This window comes from Callorhinus ursinus, unplaced genomic scaffold (assembly GCF_003265705.2).
Source record: "Callorhinus ursinus isolate GAN/ISIS: 27379988/994484 unplaced genomic scaffold, GSC_fseal_2.0 scaffold70, whole genome shotgun sequence".
Lineage (NCBI taxonomy): Eukaryota > Metazoa > Chordata > Mammalia > Carnivora > Otariidae > Callorhinus > Callorhinus ursinus.
In genome coordinates, this window is record NW_027397132.1 from 5,860,768 (window position 1) to 5,869,189 (window position 8,422).

The following is an 8,422-nucleotide window of genomic DNA, read 5'->3' on the forward strand; positions in this document are numbered from 1 at the left end:
GGTGGATGGATAGATGAATGGATGGGTGGATGATGGATGGATGGTTAGATGAATGGGTGGATGATGGATGGATGGATAGTTGGATGATGGATGGATGGATGGATGGATAGAGGATGGATGGATAGATGATGAATGGATGGATGGATGATGGATGGATGGATAGAGGATGGATGGATAGATGATGAATGGATGGGTGGATGATGGATTGATGATGGATAGGAGGATGGATAGATGGATAGGTAATGGGTAGGTGGATGGATGGATAGATGATAAATAGTGGATAGATAGATGGAGAAATGGATGATGATGGATGGATGATGATGGATAGATGACGGATAATGTGTGGATAGGTGGATGGATGGGTAGATGAATAGATGAATAGATGGATGGGTGGATGGATGGATAGTAGATGATGCGTAGATAGATGATGGATGGATAGATAATGGGTGGGTAGATGAATGGATAGATGATGGATAGATGGATGAGAGATGGATGATAGATGGATAGACGATAGATGATGAATAGATGGATGATAGAAAATGGATAGATAGGTGGATGGGTAGAGGAGGAATGGATGGGTGGATGGATGGATAGATGATAAATGGGTAGATGATAGATGGATAGATTATAGATAGATGATAGATAATGTACGGATCGGTAGCTGGAGGGATGGATGGATGGTAGGCAGAGGGACCTTCTCTGAGGAATACAAGCCCTGTCTCAAATGCCTGGTCCTCTTGCACCTGTCTGAGGCTCGTCATGATGTATTGGTTCATAGACTCTGTCCATGGCAGATGGGCTCAGAGGCAGTCAGCTCTGTCTGCAGTGTGTGGCACCTGATAAACTGTGAAGTGCTTTCACACCTTCTTCCCTGTGCTTCCTGAGGCTGCAGGCTTCTTGACCACCTTGTCTGGGGTGTGTGGGGGTCCCTTGTGCTCGACCCTGTCCTCAGGCCTGTGATCTGATCCTGGAGAGAAGCCAGTGCCTCCTGCCTCAGTCTCCCCATCCTCTAGGGGGTGTGATGTTAGCCTTGTGTGGGGGTGCTGAGGGGTGGAAGGCAGGGCCCCTTCATTCAGCGGGGCTCAGCACAGGGGCCATGACGTCAGACACGAGAAATAGGGAGAGCCACTCCGTTCTCACTGGAACACAAGGGGAAAACCCTTCAGGTCTGAGGACTCCTATAACTAGTAGAATCATACAACATGTGTCTTTTTGTGACTGGTTTATTTCACTGAGTAACGTGTGTGTTTTTTTTTTTTTAAGATTTATCTGTCTACCTATTTTTATTTAGAGAGGGCGCATGAGCTGGGAGAGGGGCAGAGGGAAAGGGAGAGAGACAATCCCAAGCCGACTCCACACTCAGTGCAGAGCCCAACGCAGGGCACGATCCCACGACCCCGAAATCATAACCTGAGCTGAAACCCGGGGTCAGACGCTCAACTACTGCGCCCCCCAGGCGCCCTGAACATCACGTTTTCGAGGTTCCCCAGGTTGTGGTGTGTGTTGGTGCTTCGCTCCTCTGTGGCTCAGGAGCCCTCCACCGTGTGGACGGACCACAGTGTGTTGCCCACTGCTCATGTGCTGGACACTGGGGCGCTTCCACCCTTGGCCGCTATGAAGAGCGCGAACATTCACGGACAAGTTACTGAGTGTGTTCTCATTTCTCTGGAGTCTGTCTCTGGGGGTGGACTTGCCGGGTCCCTCGGGAACGCTGTGCTCAGCTATTAGAGGACCCAGCGGGCTGTTCCCACAGCGGCTGTGCATTTTCCATCCCCAGCAGCAGAGGGTGAGGGTTCGAGGCCTCACACCCGCCCCACTCCGGTTCCTGGCCCTGAGCTGCCGCCATCCTCGTGTGCGTGCGTGTGTGCGTGCGTGTGCGTGTGCAGGGGGAAGTAGGATCTAGGAGCCGTTCGATTTGCACTTTCCTGACTGCTGATGGTGTGAGCATCTTCTCGTGTCCACACTGGCCATGGTAGTCTTCTTAGAGAAATGTCTGTTCAGATCCTTTTCTTGTTGCTTAATTGGGTCACTTGCCTTTTTTATGATTGGCTTTTAAAGGTTCTTTTCTAAGTGGATTTTTGGAATTTTTTTGCCTCAATTTGCATGTGAACTTAAGATCCACTGCTCAGTGTCCTTCCTGGGAGGGAACAGGGTCAGGGAAAGGGAGCAAGGCCCCATATCCTCTTGCGGATCGCTCCCTTCTCCCCGCGCCGGGAATGGCTGCAAGGGGCAGATAGCCTCAGAGGACCTCACCCGCTGGGCCCACCCCGGCCCCGTGAGGGTGGCTGCCTGGAGAGGCCTCGGGCACAGCACGGGGCCCACGCCTTTGCCAGCCCTTGACCCAGCCGGAAGCATTCCACACCCGCCCTCCTCCCACTGCCAGATGCCATTGCTCTTTGGGAAACCAAGCAAAACATGTTTTCAGATGCCCCAGCACCGACTAAGCAAACCTTAGCACCCCCACCCTCCCATCATCTGCGGGGGCTCCCCTGGTGACCCCCAGCTTCCAAGAGGGTTTCTGGGCTCGCGCCACTCCCAGACAGGGATGTGGAGAGCATCCGGTGGCCGTGACCCACTCCCCCCTGCCTTGCGGGGCTGTCACTACCACACCTCTGGCTGTAGGGTGGGGGGGGCACCCCGCATGTCAGCCCCTCTCCTGCGAAGCTCCAAACCACTCGGATCGTCTTTCTTTTGCTTTTTCTGTGTTTCTCTGGGTGAGAAAACCAATGAGTCTTTCTCCCGGGGGCGGGGCTGCAGGACTTGAGCTGGGTAAGGCTGGCTTCAAAACGGGAACTGTCCCCGGCCGCACCAGGAAGCTCTTCCTCGTGGTCAGGCATGTGGCTGTGTGCATTCAGTGGCCTTCTTGCAGCCTCCACCCCTGGGGGACTGGCTCCCTGGGCATTGTGCTTACCTCCTGCTGCGGGTTTTCCCACACCTCACACCCGGGCCCACGGTGGAAGCAGGGGTTCCCTGGGGGCTGGCGTGGAGCAGGCCCATGGAGGAGGGAGGGCAAAGGCATAAGGATGTGGCTGTCCTGCCTGGCGGGGGCCAGAGGAGGGTGTGAGGCCCCAGGAGGGTTCCTGGCCCGGTCTGGTTCCTGCTCTGCTCACACCTCGCCCAACACCACTGTGGGAGCTGCTGGTCGTGCAGCCTGTGAGTTACGAGGCGGGGGTCTGCCCCCCCGGCATGCTGGGTCAGGGCTGATGCAGTGTACACCATTTGGGTACTGGCAGGGGGTGGACACACCTCTGCTGCGTGCCTGGGGTTCTCTGTCTCCCCCTACTAGCTGGCTAGCTCCTCCCAACCGCTGAGGGTTCTGCACGGAGCAGGTGCTCCGTGAATACGGTTGAAAGGTTGCGGCCGCCACCTGGTCCTAGAGAAGGAAGGCCCGGCTGCCCAGAAAGATGATGCCATGTCAACCAAGGACTACAAGCATTCGCCCAGCTCCTCCTGAGTGCCTGGGACTGGGTTGGGCCAGGGGGTGGCCGGGACTGGCCTTCACGCTGGCCACCTCCCTTGGGCTGGGTGTGTCCCCTCTCCTGTCCCGGGCAAGAGTGCCAGCCCTACCCCCTTTACAGAATTTGCTCCAGAATCTGGAGACAGAGGTGTCCGGGCAGAAAAAGGGCTAGCGGACACAGGCGGGGGGTGTCCAAGGGAAGGGGCCACCTCTGTGGGGATGGGGGACGCCGGAGGCACCCAGGCCTCATGCTGCTTCCTTGTCTGAGCTTGTCCTCTCCATCTGCCATCTGCCATCTGCTCTGCAGCTTTTCCGCTGTCCTGCCTCACTGCCCCCTTCCCTGGGAGCTCCCTCCTGCCTTCTGCACGGCCCCCTGTGCCCAGGTCACCTGGGCCCCCCTCCCCGGCTCAGCCGCTCCTGGGTGGCCTGCCTGCTGCAGCCTCCCGGCACTCCCGACGGCCCAGGTCCCTGTCTCTGGCCCTCTGCCTCTGTGTCCGTGGTCCCCAGGTGGACCCTTCCCTGATCTTGCGTGGGCTTTGGTGGTGCCACCATCTCCGGTGCCTCCCGTGGCCGCAAAGCCCTGAGTCCTCCCTCTCCCCGTGTGCGCAACCCCCACCCCCAGATGAGCAAGCTGTCTCCCCTAGGTCTTTGCCCTCAGGCCTGCCTTTCCCAGACACCCTCCCGTGGACCCCCAAGGGCAGACATATAGTCCCTGTCTTACTCCCCACACCCTCAGGACAGGGGCCAGCCCCCCAGGACTGTGTCAGTACCTCCCCAAAGCCCCAGGCCTCTGTGCTCGTCGGCCTGAGACGCCTTCCTGTAGCGGGCTCAGACTCACCCTGGGAAGCCCTGCTGACTCCTCCCTGTCCTCCCTGATACTGGGTGGCCTCCCCTGTCCCCTCCAGCAAACACCGGTGACGGCCGATCTGTTTCTCCTCCTTGGAGGCAGGGCCTGCCCTACAGGGCCCCTAGTCAGGCACACAGACAGCTGTGTCTGATGTGTCTGGCTCCCCCTGGCCTTCCTTGAGGCCTGCCCTTGCCCATCAGCCTCGAGGGAGGACAAAGAGGTGAGACCAGGAGGGGGTCCCACAGGAAGGCATGACCCCGGGATGGGCCGCAGGCCAGGGTTGTAGGTGGGAACCTGGGGGCCCCAAGGAGGCTGTGTGGAGGGAGCATTCTTGGCTTCAAGAGGAAGAAAATGTGCCCAGATTTGGGCCTGGGGTCTCTGAGACTGTTGGACTCCCAGCCCCTTTGCTCTTATCTCACCCCAAGTTAGACTGATCCAGACAGCCTGGACCCTCCCCACTGTTGGCAGGAGGCAGGGGGAGGGAGAAGAGGCCAGGGGTCCCCTGAGGAGTGGGCAGCCTTGGGAGCTGTCTGTTTCCTGACTCTGTTGTTTGAAAGCTCCTGAGAAAAGCAACGTCACACTGTTCCTTTGCTCGTGAGCCTCAGAACTACAGACATTTGTTCCCTCCCAGCTGTGGAGGCGTGAGGCCTGGGTGGAGGGCAGGTTCCTCCTGGAGACGCTGAGGGCGAGGCTGCTCCAGGCTGCACCCCGCCGCCCCCTCCTCCATCACACGGCGGCGTTCTCCCTGCATGCGTGTCTGTGTCCAAATCCCCCTTTTAAAGGGACGCAGTCATGGAGCAGGACCCACCCTCATGACCTCGACTTTACTTGCTCATTTGCAAAGACCCTGTCCCCAGATAAGGCCACATTAACCTTCACAGGTACAGGGGTTGGGAGGCAATTCAACCCCCAGCATAAGCCAGCAAACACAGCAGCGCACTGTGGAGACACTCCGCGGCCCTGGGTGGGGAGCGCTGTCCCCCGGGACCCTGCATTTCAGGATCACCGCCCCTGCTGGGCACCTCGGGGGCCCTCCTGGCCTCCCTGGCCTCTGCACCTGGCCCGCTCTTCTACCCCACAGCAAACCTCACTGGCTGCCTGGGGGCGCCTTGGCCAGACGGCCTGCTGTCAAGGCACCCCTGTGCCACCTTCATCTCCGGGAGCCTTGGTTTCTCCATCCTGTCTCTGTGGCTGGGCCGGAGGGTGTCTGTCCAGCGCCCGCCAACACTGTGTATCCCGGGACCCCCAGTAAGCCCAGGGCGTGCTCTCTAGTGCGGGTCTTGATGACAAAGCTGAGTTTCAAACCCAGAGCATCCCTGCATCTTCCCAGCCCACCTCACACCTCCGACTGCAAGCCAGCAAGGACGGAGGTCCCTCTGCTTCCAGCCGCCTCCCTGGCAGCCTATCTGGGACTGGAAACCCGGGAGGTGCTGGACAGAGACCAAGCACCATTCTCAGGCTGCGAAGCTGCTCGCATCCAGAGGGCTTGGAGGGGTATCCCACGGACTAGAAAGGTTCCCTGGCGTTCATACCAGTCCCTGCTGTGGAGATCTTAGAAATCCAGTTGGTAGAATAAAAAAACCTTGTTGGTAGAAAGACAGGAAATGGTTGTGAGAGGTGGTTTCTTTTGTATTCTCCTCAAGGGGGTGTTAGAACATGGGGTGCTCTGGGCCTGATCATCTCAAAACTCTGGGAGTTTTGGGGTCCATGGGACCTCTGGGATGGGAGCTCTGGGGTCCATGGACAAAATCCTGGACTTGGTGGGGGTCTCTTTCCTCGTCTGGGGGATCCTGCCTGCGTGGCCGGGGAGGGCTTCAAGGAGGGCAGCGACCTGTGTGTGTCTGCCATCGGCCTTTGGAAAGTGGCTGCTCCATCAGGCTGAGGGCAGGGTTCATTCCCTCCAGGAGGCCAAGGCCTGGCCCCGATCCCTGGAAGCCTCCGTCCATTCACTCCTTCCCTGGGAGAGCCAGCCCTGCCAATGCCGAGATGCGGCCGTGCTGGCTGGGGGCCAGGGCCCTGTCGCCCCTGCCTGCTGACCAGCTGTGCGTGGACTCCCCCTCGCCGTGGGGACGGGAGCAGGCAGACCCTGCCCACAAGGAGCTCAGCATCTGCTCAGTGGGGCTCAGTGGCCGTGGGCAGGTGGGCACCAGGTCTGGCTGGGCCCCAGCCCAGGCCCAGAAGATGCAGACCCCGTGTCTCCGCTGTGCTGTCACCATCTGGATCCTGTGTGGGCCCCGTGCTCCTCCAGCAGCCTTGGCCACAGCCAGTGGGGGCCACCCCCTTGTCAGGAAGCCCTGCGGCCCCTGCCCTCGCCTCCTTGGGGGACTCTGGCTTTACATCCTGACTTCTCTTTTCTCATCCCTCCCCGGGGCGATGCTGTCGCCCCCGCAGTCAGACGTGAAGACAGAGAAGGCAGAGGACGCGCCCCTGCACAGGCCGGGGCTGTCTGCTCACGCGGTTCCCTCCCGCAGAAAGCCCTGGTCCACACCTGCTCTGGCCCCTCAGCGCTCCCGTGCTCCTCTCCGCCCCCAGGCGGAGCCGTGGCCCCTCTCGGGGCAGCCTTCCCAGTGTGTGTCTCTTTTTTCTAGTCGTACGTTTTCCCCAGTCCTGACATGTAGAAGCCATGTGTGGCCTTGGGCAACTGATTGGATTGCTCCATACCTCAGTTTCCCCATAAAATGGGAGTTAAATAAGAAACTGCATTGAGGGGTTTAACCTAACGCCTGGTGCGTGGTTAACTAGCCAGTAGCTGTACCTCGCTGTCATTAACATCTTCGCTAAGCAACATTCTCCTCACGTGTGCTGGGTGGCAGGCTCTGACCCTGGCACAGGGGCCCAGAGGTGAAAACGCCATCCATCTGCTCAGGAGGCTCCAGTCTGATGACGGAGAGAGACGTGTGGTCAGCTGAGCACACAGCACCACGGGACTAGTGACTTAGAAATGCAGACTAGAGTGGGGTGCCACGTTCTGCCAAACAGACGAGGCCCAGGAAGCTCTGTGCTCCCCGAGTTGGCTGTGGCGCCCCGCGCCTGCACTTGGTGGGACAGGGCACCTGGCCGGGTCTTCCAGTGATTCCAGCACCTTTCTTTCCCCTTGTCCCGCAAGGGCCCCTTTGTGATGTGCATCCACCTGAAACCCTCACGGAGGTGTTGGCGGAAGACTAGGGCGGGTCGTGTAGCTGTGACCGAAGACGCCCTAAATGCCCCCTTAGCCCGCGACTGGGTGAACACGGCAGGGCCCAGCTGACCTTTGGGTGGAATGCAGCCACTGAAAGAGAAAAATATAGGTCGATATGTATTGACTTGGAAGCTATGTAAGGTTTTACTAAGTGAAAACCAACCAACCGACCAACCAAAAACACAACCCCACAAAAACCCAGTGGCAGGTCAGAAGGATTAGGGACTGCCCTGGTGGTCTGACAGGACGGGGACCATTCTGGAAGGATGCAGAGGGATGGTTAACCGCGTTCGGCTCAGAATTGCCCGGGGCGCGGGTAGAGAGAAACAAACTATAGTTCTTCAGTGTGATGCTTATTTCAATTGTATGTATCATTGCATCCATAATTTAGGAAGACGATGGAAAGAATTTGGAAAAGTGCAGAGGCAGGCAGAGGAAGAGACACCTGTTACCTGTCACCTCCATCCCTCCCCGTCGCCCTCACTCCTGGGTCCCTGGCCTCCTAAAACAGTGGGGCTTCATCCCGGGTATGGGGACCCCCACTGTCTTGTCCCTCTGCGGCCTGGGCCCTCACAGCTGGCGGGGCCTGCTGGCCCACTCCTCCCTGGGGCAGGGATGGTGTGAGCTGGTACCCCTTCTTCCCTCAGCCAGCATCCCCAGCGCGCCCACGGCGCCAGGGGTGCTGCCCTGCGCACAGTAGGTCTCCAGGAGCTGTTCCCCGCCCCCAGCGCCGCGCGGAGGAGCCCTCCCAGGCCTGTTCAAGCCCCCCACCGGTGTGGCCGGTGGCGCTGTGCTCAGATGGGGGTGGGCAGCGGGGAGACCTTGGGGCTGGGGGCCGGTTTGGGCGCGGAAGGAGGCCGCCCGCCCGCCCGCGCCGCTGGGGGCCGCCCGCGGGCCGTGCCGGCCAGAGCGCGCCGTGCGCCCCGGGCCCCGCGCCGGC

General features: G+C 59.5%; 1 protein-coding gene across 2 annotated transcripts in view; it reads left to right on the forward strand.

The window, feature by feature from the left end:
• Positions 1–8,422, forward strand: part of ADAP1 (ArfGAP with dual PH domains 1) — a 74,540-nt gene that overhangs the window by 13,909 nt on the left and 52,209 nt on the right. The gene's annotated exons all lie outside the window — the stretch shown is intronic.